This window comes from Mizuhopecten yessoensis, unplaced genomic scaffold (genome assembly GCF_002113885.1).
Source record: "Mizuhopecten yessoensis strain PY_sf001 unplaced genomic scaffold, ASM211388v2 scaffold3311, whole genome shotgun sequence".
NCBI lineage: Eukaryota > Metazoa > Mollusca > Bivalvia > Pectinida > Pectinidae > Mizuhopecten > Mizuhopecten yessoensis.
The window spans coordinates 895,856-919,607 of NW_018404981.1; the positions used below are offsets into that span (position 1 = coordinate 895,856).

A 23,752-nucleotide genomic window follows, 5' to 3' on the forward strand; every position below is an offset into this window, starting at 1 on the left:
TCTATTTTTTGTTTTGAGTCTATGACTTTTATATTTCAATTTGTCGACGATTTTATAATTAATTAGTCATGCCATTGTTTTATATCATATTGAATTACGTACGATGATACATTGAATCTAAAGAAAACCAGGGATACATTTTGAATAGAACACATTTTTACGACGAGGTTATCTGTCTTGATGCATTATGAGAGTACATGACGGCCAATAAGGTTTTAGCTTAGCCTCTCTTTGTTTCCCTTTTTATGTGCAAAGGGTTTAATTATATTCAGATTAACAAGGTGTTTTTTATCTGTATAAAATTGTATACAATTGCAGACTAAAAGCAAAATGACATATGAAGGTAACTCTCCAAACTCTCTTTATTTCATAATGATAATAATAGGCTGAATTATGTTTTAATAACATATCGAGTATGAAGCTCGCCTTACGAATGGTCAAGTTACAATGTATGATAAAATGTACAATATTTACAGCTTAAAGAGTTATACATGTATAAAATACAGGATTCGGGAAATCCTTTGTAATTTCGTAATCTACATTTGCAGCGTACAATAATATTTTCACAAATAATATTTAATTTTTTCTTTAGAAGTCCATCACAAGTTACCACCGATTCACGGATAAGCACAAATGAAATCAAACGCTACCGCTGGTAGCACAACGACCGGCTATAAGCATACAGTAGTCAGGTTATGATTGATGAGAACTACAGACCCAACCCGTACACCTTGCGTACTGTTAAGTATTACCTTTTAGCACTTGGGTAGCATTTCCGTAGCGTTTGCGTCCATGTTGGAACAGCGAACGTGTACGGGTTGGTATAAACGGTTAGTGCTAGATGAATAATCTTCTTAACAGGACGATTCGGCCTCTTCCTGTAACCTTATTATTTTTAATCTGCATGTTTCAGATCCTAAGTCGTTAGACGTACAGAACGGTCCCTGGTGATACAGAATATAAGTCGTGTGGGACCTTGTTAACGAGATATGTATTGCGTTGATGTACATGTATCCAGTTGTGTGTCAAAGATAAAATTTAAAAAAAAAGGAATAAGATTATCTCATCAACATATATCAGCTCGTTTTAACTTACACCTTGCAGGTGTACAAAGAACAGTTCAACGTAAAAGAATTTCACATGCTCATTACATTACACAAATCTGCATTAGCATTACATTAAGTATGCGTACATGTAAAGCCATTATGGAATTACATATCGGTGAACTTCATGTAACAGAGGTAAGTCTATTTTTAGCCAAGTTTGAAACAACATTAAAAATGTGAAACTTTATCAAAGGCAAATAATTACTGCAAAAATTTGGTCGGAATGTGACCTTAACATACGGAAAGTGAAATCACGTAACCGTAGCATGCACAATTAAATTCAAAAACAAATTACCAAATATTTAAATCGGAAAAAATATAATTATTCAAATTCATCAAAAATATATGCATACAAATATATAAATGTTCACCTATATGTACGTCACGCTTTAACGCTTGCTCACAGCTAGTAGACCACGAGGACTTACAAACTTCCCCGAGTTTGCCAACGTGATGGCTACCACGCGTGGTGTCGGAAGCAATTACCCAGGGGTATCAGGTTCCGTCTCCGACATTTTTCAGGAACATGATATTTATCTGTTGGTTTGGTTTTTCCTATGCTTCGGTAGTTTTTACTTGCAATGAGAATCCCGTTCTTGTATATAAACGATTGCATTGAGGGTTTTTCACCTTATATATTAAATGGTCGTCTTTGTCTTACATGCGCTTTAAAACATTTTTCATAGACAAGTTAATTACAACGTATGTAAACGTACCTTTATATGTGTAAGAGGGGGGTTGGGGGAATATCGATGTTGTTACATGTAGCATATCTGTTTTATCTATGTCCATATCTCTTTTGTCTAAACTTCACAATATTCTATCAAAAACGATCTTTATGTAGAAAAAGATACAGATAATACTGAAAAACCTTTGAATTAGCTGTTTTGACGAAGTTATTATTTAACGGGATTTTCCCACAGAGTGCACATTAATTTTGTTCATCTATACTTTGGCAAGTACTTGACAACTCAGTTCTATCTATACCAACCAAACAAGTATGATAACTGCGCACAAGGTTGAACTGTGTAGGCCACTGGTATTTCTAAGGCGAAATCTCGGATTGTCACAGGTAATAGATTTAATCAGTTGATAAAATACTTCTGCATATGTCAAATATGTACATTTCAGGTTAAAGAGAGCCTTTCTTTTTTCCTGTTTGCATAATGTCAAGATGCGTAAGTGTTTTATTATTTGCCAAGGGTCTAAGATAGGGTCGGGTCATGTTAGTCAGACCTACAGATCTATACAATACTGCCCGTCTTATTTGCCCGTATTGTTTCGCTTAAAATTTGATGCAGAAATTGAAAAGCTGGAATTTATTTAAATGAAATTCTATTATAGGCCTAAAATCCATTACGCTATATACAAACATTTTCATGTATTGTTGTTGAGAAGGAATATTTATTTACACCCAGACGTAATTAGTAGTCTTTTTTGCTTTAATGTGCTGTACTTATTATATCTGCTTTATTGACTTTTGGAAACAAAATATTATCTAAATAGATATGCAGTTTGACAGAATGTGAGAACAATCGCAATGTCCAAATATAGACACCCACCTTTCAATGGTTTATTACAGACATGACGAAGTGTGTTGAACATTTTTTTTTATTGTACGGTAATTACCTGATAGCTTACCAAATAATGTCTTACAAGTACTTAATGATTTCGCTGAAACATACCGACGTCTATAAAATCTGATTTCCGCGGCAGTGTTAGTACATGTATATTACAAATATTAGCGTTTTGCAAGACGTGTAAATAGCGAGAAAAGTGATATAATTTTATTGACAGAACAGTCAAATACACATTTAAGTATATTCATGTAGATCGTTTCATGCGAAAATGTTATGCTGGCCTTATAGCACGAGGCGACACTGAACGTATTGGGGCGAGTTTAACACAGTACCTATATATTGGAGGTCATTTGAAACTATATTTATAAAAAATCTGCGTGCACCTCGCATACTGAGCGGAATGTGTGTATAGTGATGTTGTTTTGATGGTGTTATATTGCAAGCGGATGTATCTAAGTTTGAATCGAACACAATTACACCTATCAGAAACAATGTGAGCTTTTAAAATCCATTCACACGTAACAATTTATCTGTAATGACATGCGCACACCGACCGCCAGTAAGTCAGATTGGGTGTCCTACCTTTGAATCAATACTATGCACCCGGCGTACCCGTACTATTCGAGGTCGTTAAGTGAGATCCCTAACCGCTAACTACCTCACTTCTGGCAGTATTTAGTCATATACATGTTTATAGCACCCGCTAGATTGTCGTATAAATGCTTTATATGCAATGCTACTTTATCTGAGAACGTTTAGATGTAAATTATTTATTTATTTACTTTTTTTCTATTTTGAAGATAAACATCAGAATACATGTATTATAAATAAAATAAAAACGTTTTGTTTGTATGAACGTTTAGATGTCAATTATTTATTTATTTACTTTTTTTTCTATTTTGAAGATAAACATCAGAATACATGTATTATAAATAAGAACGTTTTGAGAGAACAAACTAAATAATGCGTTTCGAATGAGTTACTTTTCTTTATATCCTGAATTGTTTAGTCAATATTCTTACAAACATAGCTTGTCATGACGTAAAACATATTTACATAACTCATTAATTAAGTTTGTTTCACAAAAAAAGCAAATTATGTATGACTTGTTTTTGAGATTAACCAACAACAAGACTACTTGCGTGATTTAGGTCAGCTGTTCCGTGAAAAGACAATGAAAACTTCGGACAATTTATCAATGTCTGCTCAGGTCTACTGTTGTGCTTACATGGTTCATTGCCATAAAGTTCGGTTGGTTAAATATTTCGTTTCTTCGTTCATTCATTGTAGTGTTAGCTGTTCAATCTGCCGTTCTAAATGATTAAAAAACCACGGAATGTTTCAAATCGTTGATTACAACTATTGTGAAACAAGAACATTGGAACCATTCATATCAAAAAACGAGGTATATATATATATATGATTACTTCAATTTGCTTGTTAGTTGAACTGTTACCGGCCCTTCAAAACAATAATGTTATTTAGGACAAACGGCAGAGAATAGGTAAGCGATAGGAAGGGTTGATAAAGACATCGAAAGTGACACTGTAAAACGGTTATGTAGAAAGGACGGTTAACGAAACGGATGAGCAATTTACGTTAGGGTATACATGCAGTACTGTAAATCATTATTGTGTCGAGCAGGGAACGTTAACGGTAGATATTTCTCATTATGTAGGATCTTATGATGTATCTTATCATATTTTTTAAAAACCCTGGTTTTATTTCTTTAAATTCAGTATATAACTGAACTTCAGTTTAAGGTATTATGCCTTAACCCATACTCGTGTCACAATATAAACAATATTGACGTCGAGTCACATTTTAATTAAGAGAAGACTTGTTATCCGTTTCATTCAAACTTAATTTGTTTTATTGTAATCAGAAGAAAAAAAATCAAAAAAATCGAGCTTTCTCTTATGATCCTCGGATAGCACTGTGTGGTAAAGTCCAACTCAGTGACTGATATGGGACACTTTACACATGTTATTGTATTGGTACAAAGCCAATCTTATATCATAATTTCCAAATTTTAAAATATTAAGTTCATTTCTAATGTAAACTGTTGAGCAGTCCACATTCCCAATAAATAGCTTGAATTTAACCTCCAAACAAATGCATAATATCAGAGACGGTCTTAAATAAACAGGCGTACACATTGAAATGAAAGTAAAAGAAAGTATAATTTAAGGATCTACTGGTGATATCCTATTTGAATTTGATACTGTGTAAATTATAATAATGTGTGCCTGTAATTAAGACACTGCTAATTAGTGACACCTGTTATTAATTATAAAACATGACGTACAACGAGTATGACAATGAAAACAGACACCTGTTAGGTATCGGGTTTGAGAAGATATTCACGGTAGTGCTAGTTTATATAATTTGAAAAAGATTACGTTCTAAACGACGTGTTCTTCACTGTAACATCATATCAGTACAGGTGTCACTGATATATCTAGATTATAATGGGTCTTAATTCAACCCTTTCTGGTATTTGTTACCCGATAACTCCCACTTAAAGGGTGCTAGACCCGTGACCCCGGGGAGAGAGTACCCCACACTTACACCGTGATGAGGATATTGTGTGTGACCGAATCACCGCGCTTCTCGTTCTATTTATGCATATAAATAGATCTATATTAAACGTCTAATGGTATCCAATACTTCCGCACTCAGTCAACTTAAAAAGGTTTATGACACTTTCTCCAAACAACTGTAAGTTTTATTACAAAGACGCACCCTGATTTATGTATACGTTTTGTAAACAAACTCTCCCTAATTGATTGTCACAAACATATACGGTTTTGAACTTTATGGTGTTATCATTTAAATTCCTCACATCCAAGTGTGACGCAGGTAAATTAGGACAAGACCCTATTTTTGAAACAAAATAAATATCTATGCATGAAAAGGCTGTGGCGAATTTGCTAATTAAAGAGCCTTAAAAGTTTCTTCCGCATTTAACATGAAGATTCGTGAGGAAGCAACAAACTTATAGAAATTCAACATCATATTATTGTTTTCATAAATGTCACCGCAGTGAAAGCCACAGAAATTACCTTAAATGTATAAGAGTAGCCTATGTCCTTGAGATATATTCATAGCTATATATACAATGCATTATGAGCTGGTCACGATATTACATTTAGAATCAAACCATAAGACATCGTTATATCATATGTGATGGACTGGAATGCCACTCCAATATAAAAACATCACGATTGTTATTTCGTTAATTGTTTTAATGAAGGTCAAATATTTTTTTCTAGCATCTAGTTTGTTTTCACATGTATAATTCAAAACCAAGCAACAAGAATAAAGTGAAATAGTTAAAATCATCACACTATGGAAATAAAGTTTATATTGTAAGTATAATATTCTGTAAAACACAAATGCATATATCTCAATGTGAATATGCAAGAAAAAAATATAACCCTGAGATTGATAAAAAACAGGAATGGAGCAGACAATAAAACAAAACACAATGCATCATGGAAGTCGGCAGGCGAACCAGGTACTCAGGAGGGAAACTGTTTGTGTTATTCACAAGGAACCCATCATTATGTTTTAGTCATAGCCAGGAAGTGTATCCGACACAACTGTCTAGAACCAGGGAAGGTGTCGTATTAATAATGGCATAACTGAAAGTTCAGTCTTGGAAATCAGGTTTTGACGACAGTCGTATGATTTCGTTGGCTCAAATTGAAAAAAAAACATTAATAAAAAAAAAGTGTCACAAAACCGCTATTCGCTACCAGGCCTTCGCAGGAAATCATGGCCGAGTATATTTAATTGGGTAACATGAAACATCTATCTAGAAACTGCATAAACATTTTAGGAAGGTATTTACTACAGAGGAAAAGAAATTTGATTATCGTGACATTAAGTTAGACACGTTTGATACAACGTTGATAGTGAGTCCACATTTATTGCCCTTCTGTTGGCGATATTAGGATACAGCCGTCTCATTTGACCACCTTTCTTTAGAGACAACATACATCTAGCACAATTACGTCATCGCCGCTTCTACATCGGTAATTTTATTCAATAATGTGATTTTAAAAACAACAAAAAAATACCGAAGTGTCGGGAAAACCATAATTCGAACTAAAACGAAAACAAAGTTAAACGACAAAATGAGAACAAAGGAATAATCACACGGAGGGCTTTCAAAAGGAACAATGATATGACGTAAGACACACATAAACTAAGACCACGTGTTCCGGAAGGGTAAGCGTCTTCGACAATCTACATTGTGTAAATATAGGTTAAAATCCAAGTTATGTCACGTCATGTCCTCATAACAAATAAAAGGGAAATGACAATAAGATAAAAAAAAAAAAAAATCCCAGAAAAAAAAGAAAAAGAAATAAAAAAGTACAGCGTCCATTCAAAATTAACTTAAAGCTGAACAGAACTCTTATCAGTTACGATGTCAAGGGTCAACAAGTGTTGACGAAGAAAGTATCTCCGATATAGTTTTGGAATGGTAGGAGAAAAGGTCTATGTCTGACCAAATGACCGTGTCACTTCACCTACTTGCATTTAAAATTCGTTTTGGATAATATAGGAAAATCATAAATACCCTTTAAAAACTAGCATATCTTCAGATGTTGGAGTCAAATGCAACCCGAACATGTAGATATGGTACAGAATACAGTCATTTTTTGAAACCGGGAAAATGGCTAGCTCTTTCACTCATTGACACGCTGTATGACGTGACAGTTTTCCGATCTGGACATACTTCAACCTAAAACATTATTGCACAAGGTACGCACATTGTAATGTCGCCTACCAGCAAAGAGGGGTTTTATTGGCTTACAGAACACTAATTTGGCTGAGTGAGTTTGGTTTACGTAATCCATGACGAAGGTTTCGACACCGTTCATATCTTAGACAGGATTAGCACGTTTATTAAGACGAATTGACGTAACAACCTCATTTAGGAATCATGTCTGCAAATACTTCAGCGCATTGATAGCTCTTCAATTTTCACGATAAGCCGGTCTTTCCTTTTCTGTTCTCCGGCATACAATTCAATTGTTCATTGATTGGGTAAACAATACCGTCAGCGGGGGAGGAAAGGTTAATAAAACACTGCAGAGTTTTAAAATACATTCGAAGAGGAAATAAATCATTAACAAATCTGCATGTTTATGATTTATCAATTGCATATTGACATCAGTAAGTCGAACTCATTATATGTGGAAAACAGTTTGATATTCCCCGTTGCTCGATTTTTAATAAAAGAAAACCAGTGAGAAAGAATTATCTGCTTGCGTTATGAATGGTATAGGACTCACCCTCTTTCGAATTAATCGTAGCTATTGCAGATTTAACGTCTCATTTGAGAGCCAACTAACCGGGCTGTAGGTGCTACGGGTTGTTATGAGTTCACAAATAGACATATGACAGGAATTAGATATGGCTTATTGTAATGCCGACTATTTTTGTACAATATCAATAATATTGTGTTATAACCACATATGAAGGTCACTCCTATTCTTTGAATATGATTTGTGTCCAGCAGGGAGGTCAACATCTGGGTTCTGTTCTAGAGCTTTAGACTGTCTGGGTCCGATTTCTGTTGGTTAACTCATATGTCATTTTCATTTCATCGACGCCATTCGTGATTTTTGCATCATGATATCAACGACCTGAATATAAGTTGCAATTTTTTTGGGAACAAAATGTCGCTCAGGTATTGACAACATTTTTTTTAAGCATCACATGTCTTTCTAAAATTACAATAAATCTATATAAATTTCATAAAGAGCACACGTAAGCGAAGCACTTTGAGTCATTCATATTCAACGATGTTTTTCAAATATCTGAATGACAATATTATTTCATTGAAAAAAATATTTATTTTCAACTTGATATATGTTTAAAAAGAATAAGGTTAAATGATGTGCTTATCACAAAGAAATCCGCTTCTAGCTGTCTATTCATCTGATAAGGGAATTATCCTAGACATTCACGGATGCTTCAAACCATTTACTTATGTTGCAAACCTATTGCAGTGATGCTGCCGTTTATATAAACTGTACCGATACCACGTGTAGATATCGTATATTTATCGTAGGAAGTGACGTAGGGGTTATTGTGAATGTATAATTAAACATTGTCACACTGTGTTTGCAGGGTTTGTTGTGAGAACGTTTTTTCTCATCGCTCGCAGAAGCGGTGTCCTCTCGATTTTATCCACGTGCGAGCGATGAGAAATTGTTCGAACGACGAAACCTTAAAAACACTTTGTGATACACTGTTTATCATTTATATACTACTACCTTATATATTTCTCCTTTAATTTCCGAATTTCCATATCTTCCATTCGACTACTTTTATACACGGGGCACCGTTGGGTTATTGCTATTCCTGTCGATTACGTCTATTAGCACGAGCAAACATTCTATTTTGAGAAAATGCATTCCGAACTGGGAAAATACATTCTCAAGTTATTCTCAAGTCGTTCGTTTTTACTTCGCAATTAATTTCATACAGACACACGTAATAATGCATTAATCATGCAACTGGTATATTTGTAAATTATAAAGTACATTTGAAGTAGAAAGATGATAATAAATGGAGGTAATTTATAATGCAGAAAATTGAACCAATGGGTCAGACATCGTGTAAGTATTTTATATCTGTCAGAGGAGAATCTATCGTACATCGTTTAAGTATTTTATATCTGTCAGAGGAGAATATATCGTACATCGTGTGAGGTTTTATATCTGTCAGAGGAGAGTATATCGTACATCGTGTAAGTATATCGTACATCGTGTAATGTTTTATATCTGTCTGAGGAGAATATATAGTACATCGTGTAAGTATTTTATATCTGTCAGAGGAGAATACATCGTATATCGTGTAAGGTTTTATATTTGTCAGAGGAGAATATATCGTACATCGTGTAAGGTTTTATATCTGTCAGAGGAGAATATATCATACATCGTGTAATCATTTATATCTGTCGGAGGAGAATATATCGTACATCTTGTAAGTATTTTATATCTGTCAGAGGATAATATATCGTACATCGTGTAAGTATGTTATATCTGTCAGAGGAGAATATATCATACATCGTGTAATCATTTATATCTGTCGGAGGAGAATATATCGTCCATCTTGTAAGTATTTTATATCTGTCAGAGGAGGATGTATCGTACTTCGTGTAAGTATTTAATATTTGTCAGAGGAGAATATATCGTACATTGTGGAAATATTTTATATCTGTCAGAGGAGAATATATCATACATCGTGTAAGTATTTTATATCTGTCGGAGGAGAATATATCGTCCATCTTGTAAGTATTTTATATCTGTCAGAGGATAATATATCGTACATCGTGTAAGTATGTTATATCTGTCAGAGGAGAATATATCATACATCGTGTAAGTATTTTATATCTGTCCCAGGAGAATATATCGTACATCGTGTAAGGATTTTATATCTGTCAGAGGAGAATATATCATACATCGTGTAAGCATTTATATCTTTCGGAGGAGAATATATCGTACATCTTGTAAGTATTTTATATCTGTCAGAGGATAATATATCGTACATCGTGTAAGTATTTGATATCTGTCAGAGGAGAATATATCGTTCTTCGTGTAAGGTTTTATATCTGTCAGAGGAAAATACATCGTATATCGTGTAAGGTTTTATTTTTGTCAGAGGAGAATATATCGTACATCATGTAAGTATTTTATATCTGTCAGAGGAGGATGTATCGTACTTCGTGTAAGTATTTAATATTTGTCAGAGGAGAATATATCGTACATTGTGGAAATATTTTATATCTGTCAGAGGAGAATATATCATACATCGTGTAATCATTTATATCTGTCGGAGGAGAATATATCGTACATCTTGTAAGTATTTTATATCTGTCAGAGGATAATATATCGTACATCGTGTAAGTATATCGTACATCGTGTAAGTATTTTATATCTGTCAGAGGAGAATATATCGTACATCGTGTAAGGTTTCATATCTGTCAGAGGAGAATATATCGTACTTCGTGTAAGGTTTTATATCTGTCAGAGGAGAATACATCGTACATCGTGTAAGTATTTTATATCTGTCAGAGAAGAATATATCGTACATCGTGTAAGGTTTTTATATCTGTCAGAGGAGAATATATCGTATATCGTGTAAGTATTTTATATCTGTCCCAGGAGAAGATATCGTACATCGTGTAAGGTTTTATATCTGTCAGAGGAAAATACATCGTATATCGTGTAAGGTTTTTATATCTGTCAGAGGAGAATATATCGTGCATCGTGAAAGTATTTTATATCTGTCAGAGGAGAATATATCGTACATCGTGTAAGTATTTTATATCTGTCAGAGGAGAATATATCGTACATTGTGGAAATATTTTATATCTGTCAGAGGAGAATATATCGTACATCGTGTAAGTATTTTATATCTGTCCCAGGAGAATATATCGTACATCGTGTAAGGTTTTATATCTGTCAGAGGAGAATATATCGTGCATCGTGAAAGTATTTTATATCTGTCAGAGGAGAATATATCGTACATCGTGTTAGGTTTTATATCTTTCAGAGGAGAATATATCGTACATCGTGTTAGGTTTTATATCTGTCAGAGGAGAATATATCGTGCATCGTGTAAGTATTTTATATCTGTCCCAGGAGAATATATCGTACATCGTGTTAGGTTTTATATCTATCAGAGGAGAATATATCGTGCATCGTGTAAGTATTTTATATCTGTCCCAGGAGAATATATCGAACATCGTGTAAGGTTTTATATCTGTCGGAGGAGAATATATCGTGCATCGTGTAAGTATTTTATATCTGTCCCAGGAGAATATATCGAACATCGTGTAAGGTTTTATATCTGTCGGAGGAGAATATATCGTACATCGTGTAAGGTTTTATATCTGTCAGAGGAGAATATATCGTACATCGTGTAAAGTTTGCATAAATATAAGAAAAGAAGGGGTCCTATATCTATAAAAACTGCATAAGGATCTAGGAACAATTGGTCGTATATCGTGTAAAAACTACACAAGTATCATAGACGATGGGTTGTACATGGTGTAAAACTGCACAAGTATCGTAGACGGTGGGTCGTGCATGGTGTAAAACTGCACAAGTATCATAGACGGAGGGTCGTACATGGTGTAAAACTGCACAAGTTTCAAGAAACAATGGGTCGTATATTGTGTGAAAACTCTACAAGGATCTTGGAACATTGGGTAATATATCGTATAAGAACTGCACAAGTTTCAAGGAACAACGGGTAACATATCGTGTAAAAACTGCACAAGTTTAAAGGAACAACGGGTGATATATCGTGTACAAACTGCACAAGTTTCAAGGAACAACGGGTCGTATATCGTGCAATGATCCTTGGTCGTACATAATGTATGGATTGATGAACCCTCAATCAAATAAAGATCAGTAACTTGTATATAGTGTTGGAATCGGAGGGTCGTACTGTTTTCTTGAGAGGATCAATGGGTCGTACATTATGCAATGGTTAATGGTCGTAAACCTTGTAAAGATCATTGGGTCGTACATCATGTCGAATTCGGTAGATGATACAATAATATGTGATCGAAGAGTCTTTAAAGGACGTAATTCATGCATGGATCAATGGGACGTAAATCATGTATAGATCAATGGGCCGTACATTGTGTATGGATCAATAGTTCGTACATTGTGTATGGATCAATAGTTCATACATTGTGTATGGATCCATCGGTCGTACATTGTGTATGGAACCATGGGTCGTACTTATTGTATAGATCAATGGGTCGTACATTGTGTATGGATCCATAGTTCATACATTGTGTATGGATCAATGGGTCGTACATTGTGTATGGATCAATGGGTCGTACTTATTGTATAGATCAATGGGTCGTACATTGTGTATGGATCAATGGGTCGTACATTGTGTATGGATCAATAGTTCGTAGACTGTGTATGGATCAATAGTTCGTACATTGTGAATGGATCAATGGGTCGTACATTGTGTATGGATCAATAGTTTGTACATTGTGTATGGATCAATGGGTCGTACATTGGGTAAGGATCCATGGGTCGTACACTGCGATTTGATCAATGGGACGTACATTGTGTTTGGATTAATAAGTCGTACATTATGTATGGATCAATGGGTCGTTTATTGTGTATGGATCAATGGGTCGTACATTGTGTATGGATCAATGGGTCGTAATTATTGTATAGATCAATGGGTCGTACATTGTGTATGGATCAATAGTTCGTAGACTGTGTATGGATCAATAGTTCGTACATTGTGTATGGATCAATAGTTCGTACATTGTGTATGGATCAATATTTCATACATTGTGTATGGATCAATGGGTCGTACTTATTGTATATATCAATGGGTCGTACATTGTGTATGGATCAATAGTTCGTAGACTGTGTATGGATCAATAGTTTGTACATTGTGAATGGATCAATGGGTCGTACATTGTGTATGGATCAATAGTTCGTACATTGTGTATGGATCAATGGGTCGTACATTGGGTAAGGATCCATGGGTCGTACATTGCGATTTGATCAATGGGACGTACATTGTGTTTGGATTAATAAGTCGTACATTATGTATGGATCAATGGGTCGTTTATTGTGTATGGATCAATGGGTCGTACATTGTGTATGGATCAATGGGTCGTAATTATTGTATAGATCTATGGGTCGTACATTGTGTATGGATCAATAGTTCGTAGATTGTGTATGGATCAATAGTTCGTACATTGTGTATGGATCAATATTTCATACATTGTGTATGGATCCATTGGTCGTACATTGTGTATGAAACCGTTGGTCGTTTACTGTGTATGGATCAATGGGTCGTACATTGTGTAGCGATCCATGGGTCGTACATTGTGTTTGGATCAATAAGTCGTACATTGGGTATGGATCGATGGGTCGTTTATTGTGTATGGATCCATGGGTCGTACATTGTGTATGGATTAATGGGTCGTACATTGTGTATAAAGCAATGGGTCGTACATTGTGTATGGATCAATCGGTTGTACATTGTGTTTGGATCAATAGGTCGTACATTGTGTATGGATCCATTGGTCGTACTTATTGTATGAATCAACTGGTCGTACATTGTGGTTGGGTTAATAAGTCGTACATTGTGTAAGGGTAAATAAGTCGTACATTGTGTATAGATCAAGTGATGAAACAAACGACACTGCACGAGAGGAAGGGATGTCATTTGATCATGAATGCTTATTATACATACTATCCTTACCAAATGCTAGCTTCAGGGGAGTTCTCGAAGATACCGATCGACGTACAATGACATTTACCGATTATTTCTAATAGTTGACGACAAGTTGAGATAACGTACTGATCGTTTGCCTGACTAATAATATATATAATTGCAGCTGATCAGGTAAGATACTCAATGTAATGCATGTAACCTCTGACCTCTAAACGAATAGACATCCTAAATATTGATATGCTTGAACCTTCCATTTCATTGTTGTAATAGCATATTTTTTTTGTCAGAAACGGAAAGAAATCACATTGATGAAAATACATTGCTCATTAATGTTCACAGTCTCGTGATTATAAATGTTTCGTATTATAACGAAAACCATGCGATTTAATGTTATTGTGTGCGGAAATTGTAAATGAAAAACAATAACAGCATTATTCTATTTAAAAGGCACAGAACAACATGCAAGGAACACGGGAAACAGTATAACACTACGGTCATGTTTGGGTTAAGCAATGGGAACACATGATAACCAGGTTATTAAATTATATGCGTCAAAATGAAAGGACAAGCTATGTAATCCGGAGTCGAACGACCATGACTTGTCTTCTTATTTATTCTATTAAAATATGGTACAATTCATGACATTTTGATCGCAAACAAAGCTATGAACAGTCTTCGTTGTAAAAAATATACATTCTCACACGATATCTAAGCTGTGATATATATATTTTTTTTATATTTGTTTTGGAGTATTCTCATCATATCCGTATCAATAAGATTAATGATGAATAGAAAATGGTTAACTTAAACAGCATTAACCCTACTTATTTAATTAAATTGACACAAATGAAAGCACAAAGAGAAATAAATACTAATTTAAGATGGAGTAAACACAAAATGACTTTAAAAAAACTGAACAAAGGTCAGGAAAACGGATTTTTGGCAAAAAATTAAACTAGTGTACCTAATATATAAAATATTGACACCAACTTAACAAACAGACATCTATTGTAACGAATGTATTTTTATTTTCATTAGAATAGGTACAATTGCTCCATAAATATAAAAAGGACGATTGAAACTAGACGAACGACTATATCTGGTCTATTAACCTATTTCCCATGAAACGTCTATTATTGTTATTTTCGTCGTGCTTTCTTCTTTCAAAGGTGGTTGATATTTTATCGATGTAGTCATCGCTCTTTTAATTTTCTTCTAAATAGAAATGTCAAAAATTTGAATGTGTCGTAGCTTGCCAAACCACCTCGCTAAACCCTGCCATTGTCATGGCCTAATGGTATACGCCACAACTTCCACGTGGACGATGAATGTAACGACAGAAGCGATGAATTTAGCAAGGGTTTACAACTAAGAAAGGGTGGAGCTGGTGACTCTGACTTAAATCAAACGATTTATCTCAATGGATAGATTGATGTTAATAATTTGCACTTTAAATGGTATTAAGATACCCGTTGATGTTAATGGAAACTGAGATTTCCAAAATCTTATTACCAGTCATCAGGACAAATCTACATAGCACACAAAGAGTTAATTTTCAACACATAATATCTAAAGAGGATATGAAAAGGATAGGAATAGCTGGGCATTCTCCTATGTCGATAATTTATTCCCTGGAATTACTTTTTCGTCTAAAAAGTCAAAATGATTGAGCGTGTAGTAAGAAGCCGTGATGTCACTGCCACCGTATGCAAATATAGTGTTGATGTTTGATAACAGTCGTTGGATTGTTATTAAAATGAACATCCTTCAAGAGTTTCCGGGCATCCTTCGTTGACCAGCGAATATTGTATAAACAACCATATCGATATTAGGCGAATATTTACGTATGGGTTTGACTCATTACTCTCAGGAATGTAATTTAAATATCTCGCCTTGAAGTCTACACATGACATACCCATTGCATTACTCTGTGTCGATCAAACTTGGTCTTCAACGAAACATCGTATCTGATCACGAGAAGCTCGGCTTCAATATGAATGGTCCTCGTAAAGAGTAATGCTGATAACATTTCAGACATTGTTATCACACCTTACGAGTCTGTTAATATGTATATGCTTTGCAACAAAGAATCGGCGTGATGTTATTAGGTCTAAGATTAAACTTTATCATCATTTCAGTATTTCTTTTCGTGGGACATAAAATTGTCTTAAAAATAATGTGATTTAAAAAACTATAATCGAAATGTCAAAATAATTATTAATAATTCAAAGAAACCCTGGAACTCGAAATAAAATGAAAGGTATGGTCAAAACAAACCTGCATGAGAGCATTTACTGTTGTCATTTGAAAATAGATAATAGATTTATCTAATTTAACGACCAAATTGGGTTTGCATTTATAAAACGGAAACAGAACCAGATTTTGAAAATAAAAGTGAATAAAAAAAAACACCCCAGAGGTGAAATCATATGTTCTGAAAGCGATTTCTGCAACATTTATATATGTCATCCGTCATGAAATCTCCTGTTAAATTGACAAACGTATACAACTTACAACAAATCAAAATTGGATGTTCAAAGTAGATCAAATGACTTGCAACACATTCATATACTTCAAAATTAAAGTAAGATAATCAGGTATCATGAAAATGTATTTAATCTGGACATCCACTGATAGTTTTATAAAAGTAAACCCTTATTCGATTTTTTAAAGAGCTTATCCTTAACCACAAGTGTTAACGTTTAAATATTGTCATAGTGACATATATTACACATAGACTGCGTAAATAACAATTAAAATTGTTGAACTATTTAGTTTGGATCCCGTTATTATTTTGAATCACCAATACCTCCTCCTCCTCTTACTGGAGTGTCATCGCCGTATGTTGATAATCCCTAACTATTATTGTTGCTTACTAGAAAAAGAAAGATGTACATTTTATTCCATGATACTCCGTTACACATACCATTGATTATTTTTCTTCTTCACATTTTCATAACTCTATCTGACTCGCTTTAATGCATTCAACAGTACCTACAAACTCTCACTAATGTTCTAAACAAGTCTTTTCGCCTCTCCAGATATATGAAAATGTCATATGCAGTTAGACATTACTTTGCAGAGCAACCAACTGTGATGAAAAGTCACATAAGCATATAATCAGACGTTGTTTACAGTACTGCAACTCACTTATTGGAAATTATAAATTACAACAAGACAACAAACAAAATATATATGTAGGGAGTGTAGCGACGGTCCGAGTTTTGTATAATGCATCAAATAACAGACTTAACTCGAGCAACACCTCTAGCATGGGATAAAGTTAACGAGAAAAGCATTATCATATGCTAGCTAACACAATATTAATAGATGTCAACCCGAGTCAGGGATGACAACAAAGAGGTAGCCAGACCAGTGCACCTCAATACAGCAACAACCAACAATGTCTTTAAATATATTCTTTTTTTGCAAGACAATCACACATTGGAACATAATCCCAAACAGCAAAACCAGCTTACACTATCTGTATGTATGACACAGATAGTTAATTCCAAATATTTAAGGTTGTAGCTCATACATAGTTTTATTCCTTTACTTAATTTCTTCACATATCCGACATAAGCAAACAAAATCGAGCACCATAACATATAATAAACCTATTGTTGATTACCTTGTATATGCTGATGTAGAATATCTTTCAAAGTTAAACAAATCCGTTTGTTTTTAATTGTATAATTGTTCTTTGATGTATGTGAAAATGACATATGTAATTAATTTTGTAAACCATTTTAAATGGGCCGGTGTCTCAGATCCATTACTTATTAATGGTGAAGTACTGATAATACCATTGAAGTTTTGCAGTTCATTTTGCCTAGCCATGTAATATTTATCAAAGCTTCTGAAGTATTCTGACGACATGTTCAGGATAATTGCTTGAAAAATAGAATAAGATGAATATTTGCAGAGCTGAAAGCAGCGACGTCATCATCAGTAAAATATTTGTTATTTAGTTTTTGTAATTAAAAACACAATAGCCATATATCATAATTTACTTTATATATATAATGTGTAAGAGCTGAGTTTTTTCTCTACCTTTTCTAACAAAATTATATTATTTTTCCATATCTGAAATTATGACCATGACCAAACTTGCTCGACCAATCTATTTACAATTCTCGTTGCCGATCAAGCATTAGAATTTCAAATCTATGATATGAATATAGTACTTAAACAATACACCAACAGCATGTCCTTATTTGAAAGTAAATACCTATATCTGCTTATGAAGATACATATCATATGTAGTATATGTAGGTAAAAGTACACACAGATGTTAAGATGCTTTGTCCATAATATCTTCAGGGATAACATTACTGCAACACCAATAGATGCTATCACACAACGCCTGTTCATAAAACCCAGTATGATCTAGATATAGTCCTTTCCTGAGACTGTTGGTGTGTTAAATCATAATGCGATTGGTACTTAAGGTATTGAAAGAATGTCATATTTTGCATCTATACACATTGTTAGTCCTATTATTTAGTTAGTTTGAGTTATTGAGCGTTTGTTTATTGAAATACAATCGTAATTGGGAAATGAAAAATGACATAAAACATTCTTTATTGTTACTTTACGACAAACGTATAGGATCTGAATTATCATATTAATAATCAATGATATGCATTCTTTATTTGCTTTTGATGGTTGATACGGAAATGTTTGGTATGCCTTTAGATTGATAAGTTCTTTTACCCTGTGTTCTGTAGGTTTGTGTTCAGTAAACATGCACTCATAGACACCCCAAGATCCAACAAAGTTGTGTCGCAATGAGGTCAGTTGTTACTACTAACTTGAAAAAACCAGGATTCCTATTTTTTCGAACATACCTAAATATACATGCCGATTTTAAAAATGTAAATGTGCAGGTATTAGCGTGCAATATTTACATTTCTACTGAATTTGAACTCAATATACCTACTAAACATTTTAAAGTGGGTTTTTTTCAATTAACTTTCCAGTTGACTTATGAATACACTCAGCATATTATCAACCTGGTTATTCTGTTATTCTGCTGAGCGCAATAAGTAGTTCTATTAATAAATTGTTTTCAATTTGTTGGGATTTGTCAGAGGTTTTTAATTGAGTTAAACAGAAACAAATAATTTACATCTTAACTAGTTTCTATTGTAATGCAAGTTATTCATCTTATCAGGATGACGTCTCACAGTGAGTGATGACGCCATAAGCTTCGGTACCTTCCATGATGTAAGACTTGCACAAGACCGATATTTTAGAAATTATCAAAAACAAAATCACTATTGCATTGAATGTAAATATAAGAATGTAATCCTTCAATATAATGATATAGTATCTATTGAACACGATGATCTTCATATTACAAAAAACTGAACTCTACTTATTCCACGTCAGTTTCTACAGAAGTTCCATCAACTTTTATTAATCGTTGGCGCAGAAATGAACGCGAAAGGGCTCTTATGTGGAAGGAAACACAGAATTAGTGTGTGTCTTATATTAAGAAAACATACAAAATAAATATTAAAGGATGCATGTTATTAGGTTTTAGCTTTAAAACGTATTTAGACGTTTCCCCTATTTCTCGCCTCCTTATCGAGCCAATTAGCCATCTTATTATGTAGTATATCTATATAACTAGATTGGTTAACTGCAGATTACAGATAACGTAATACTACGTATTTTGTTATTTATATTTGAAAACATCTGTTAAAATAAGCAAAAGCTTACCTGTTTCATGTCACAACAGGCGTGTCTATGTGAATTTCAATAAATGATTGTCCTGTTGTTTTTTAAATTGTTGTACTTAAGTGATCTTTGGTATTCGTTTCCTCTTCGATCATCGTCAGATATATATTTAGCTATTGACAATTTGCTTGACAATCTTTAGCACATTGATCAATTAGTTCGAATTTATATACATGTAGAATCCCTCAAAGAGGACATGAATAAAAAAATTATTTCAGTAATCCTATTAGAAACAACCATTCAGGTTGACAATAGCCGCACTAGTTTTGTCATCACTATTTAATCGTGTATGTCAGACATTTTCGAAACAGACGCGTGTGCAGTTGTAAACATGTGAGTAGTTGCCTTATCAAATGATAATTATTCTTTGCTAAAATTGAAAAAGATAGCATCTTTGTTACGTTTCATCTTGGAAACACCAGCGAATGGTTTACCATTTTATACATATTATGTTATATTTCGTATTTCACGTTGTGTATTAAAAAAAATATGATCAAATAATAGAAATTCAGTTCAAACGCGTCGACAAAATAAATTGATATGAGGATGCAGCTTTGCTTGTCCACAAGACGCTAGGTACATACAGGTATCGGTCGATTGGCTGTGTGGGAGTAAGGTAACGATATATAGGTGCTAAGTGGATAGAGAGATATGAACGATGTGATTTAACACATTATTTTAATGCTAAACGTGATAAAGTATAATGTTGGTAGGGAAGTTATAGAACAAAAAACATAGACAAAGTTGAGTAGTCAGTAAAACACTCAGCGTAAATAATTGATAAAACCAAAATGTATACAAAACCAACGCTCTTCACTTACTTTCCTTACCGATTTCTCCCTTTCATACACCATAAGCATTCACTCAAAATAAAAGAATACATAGTGGAAACTGAGGTTAACCTTCCTAAAACTGTCCATTGCTTAAACAGTTTTCATAATACTGCATTACCATATCGCACATCACGATTGAAAAATGCATTATAATCCTGTTAATTAATAGTAAGCAATGTTTGAGATTTGCCCTATTTCACATAAAAAGTCATATTAAAATGAGGATAATTATCAAAGAAAGTTTCTATTTTGTATGTTCTCAGCCCAACTTTCCACGAATTCTATACTGGTCTTAAATACATATTTAAGAAAATTTTGACATATTTTCTTGATTTAAATAAACTCAAAAATATCATTACGCTCAAAATACAGAACACGAACCGGAACATGAAAAGAAACCTTCGTATAATTATTTTTGAAACATTGGGTATGGTAGTGGAAAATCTGAAATGGTTCTTCGTTATATGCTGGTTATATACGATAGCGTTTAAAATACTAAGAATAATTTAGAGCACTTACCTTTCTATATCTAACAGCTTGAAGTGGATCTGGTACAACCTTTCAGAAGAAACAGCTTTGTTAAATCCTTTCGAACACACATTCTTTGGTAAAATCCTAGTTTTATCAACTCTTATACATTAAACAGCTACCATAAGTGTTTAAGCTAAATTCAAAAAGATGAAAAGTAATTTTGAGAAACTGGATAAACATTATGGGAACACAGATATGTTACAAAGTATCTTAATCCAACACTTACAGTGTAGAATATGTTCTCAACGAGACTACCTGTACTTAGAACAACGTTACAGCAGATTTAGCAGAAATGTGAAATTGAGAAATGGCAAAATCTTAACCCCTAGAACCTCAAACACAAATATATGTTTATATAATATTTATGTTCTAACACATTTTTTAAGTTTAGAAAAAAATTGCTGTGTTTGGTTGAACTGATGTGTTATGTAATTTTCTAAGTCAATTGTGATGCATGATAATGAAGAATATACCATGTTTCGCAATACTTCGCTATAGGTTATCCATTTGAGGAACAGAAAGGGAACATAACATACAACACAACCCATATAAATAGTAGTGTAGAAAGTGTTACAACAGTCCTGATTGAAATATCCATCTTTACATTACAAAAGGTAATTTGAGCAACCAAAAAGTCTTCTCATAGGCCCCTAACATTAATTATATATATAAGTAGGAACACACTTCAGGTTGAAATAAACGCGGTACTGCAACAAACACAGGAAGAAAAGGCCCACCACAAGTCCAAGGCTAACTCCAATCGTATCACAAAATGCAGACCTCCATTCAGTACAACAAAGTCTAGCATCTCACTGAATATGCGACAATAAGAGCATGTCATCACCATAGACGAATGCAATGTTGAGATCTAAGGTACATGTACATATTGTGTCCTTCAGATGTAATGACATTATTTGGAACTAAAACACAATTTTCCTGAATTTACCGCGCGGCGTAAAAAGTTAAGGTATGATAACCTACCTGCCACGAAAATTATAAACATTAAAGTTTCTTATATATTTGTCCGATAATAAACATCGAGGCAGCAAACGAACGCAAGGTCGAGTAGTGGCACGCATTTAAACATAAAGTGGATTCCATTGCCATGATTATTAAGTACTTGCTTAGGCCACGCCTTCATTTCTTATATATATTTGTGGATGTGTGTGTGTAAGTGTATGCGTACCAGTGTTTCGGTAAAGATGATATGAGAAGAAATTGATATAAGGTTTTAGGGTCATTTAACGTGAAGTTTATACGGTGGCCGACGGCGATGCTATCTGCTGGGCCTTCGGTTTATATAATTTCAATCATTTTCTCACTCCACGCCTTCTGCTCAATCCCCCAATTCATTCTCCCTCCTTGTCTGGCCTTGCTTGACCCAAACAATAGTCTCAAAAGTCACATCTAAACAACGACCGCATAACTCTTCGCCATCAGCGTTGCCGTGCTTTTAATAGGTGGTAAAGCAATCATGCGTTAGGTGAAATATAGCAAATGTACAAACCAGTGATGCGATGAGAAGATGAAAAGAACGACGACGAAAGCGATGGCACAGGTGTACGGGTAAACCGTCTACACACTTTATACAGAGTTAGCGTTGACAGGTAAATGAGACAAGGTGACGACGAAACCTCCTGTGTTATATTATCGTCGCTCTCGAGATAGACATACGAGATTCACATGGGAGGTCTCACTGCCAAAACCCCGTGCACATTCTTTTATATAAAATAGCTAGGATGTACATTTTATATTTCCGGTACCTCTGGTATAAATAGCAATCATTATTTTATGAGATGCACCAGTCATACATATTATACTTTATATGTTCCATTTAATGTTTATAAATGTAGTAAATATGTATTTCCTGTATATCTGGCATAAACAGCAATCCTCATACATACATATTAAACTTAAGATATTAATTTAAATATGTTGGACATATATATCAACCCTAACGATACTTAGATTTCATTTATATTTCCTGTATATGTGACAAAACTATTGATCATGATACATACATATTAAACTTTATAAATTGTATTAAATATGTTGGACATATGTTAAACCTACCGTTATCTAGATGTACACTTTATATTTCCTGTTTATCTGACATAAATATATGTACTCCATTTATTCTATTTAATATGGTGGTACATTGAAACCTACCAATACCCTAATGTACGTTTTATATTTCATGTATATCTGGCATAAATATCAATCATTATACACACATTTTATACTATATATGTTTTATTGAATGGGTTGACGTACATATTAAACCTTTTGTTATCTAGATATATTGTTTTTAATTTCCCGTGCATCTGGAATATACAGTATATAAATTAATACATGTCATACGTTGTATATTGAATTTATATTTTGGACATAATAATTATAAAGTACACCTACCGATTTTTCATTTTGACATATATATATTGTATATTCGCTGGCAATAGGTTACGTTGGTGCAAGTAGGCTATTTATCAAGTAAAAATGTTTTCATTTTGCTTCATTTGTTAATCTATGCACATGTGCTATAATCTTAACATACCATTCCGTATATGATGAAATTAACAAGTTTTGACCTTGATAGCTAAAATGATAAATTCATTTCGAAACTCAAGAACAACTTTCTTTCTTAAAAATGGCATATAAAAACGTTAGAATGTAACTTTATAGGGATCCAGGACCTATGAGGGTATGG

The 23,752-nt window shown here is 33.7% G+C and overlaps 1 protein-coding gene across 2 annotated transcripts in view; it reads right to left on the minus strand.

Annotated features, from left to right (window-relative positions):
- Window positions 1-23,752, minus strand: part of LOC110447339 (cytochrome P450 3A24-like) — a 58,824-nt gene that overhangs the window by 30,890 nt on the left and 4,182 nt on the right. Inside the window, exon 2 of one of the 2 annotated variants that reach the window (XM_021492960.1) lies at window positions 21,034-21,072. The exons of the other annotated variant lie outside the window; for it this stretch is intronic. The gene's annotated coding sequence lies outside the window, so the exon portion shown is untranslated. The remainder of the gene's footprint in view (window positions 1-21,033; window positions 21,073-23,752) is intronic. 2 annotated transcript variants of the gene reach the window in all.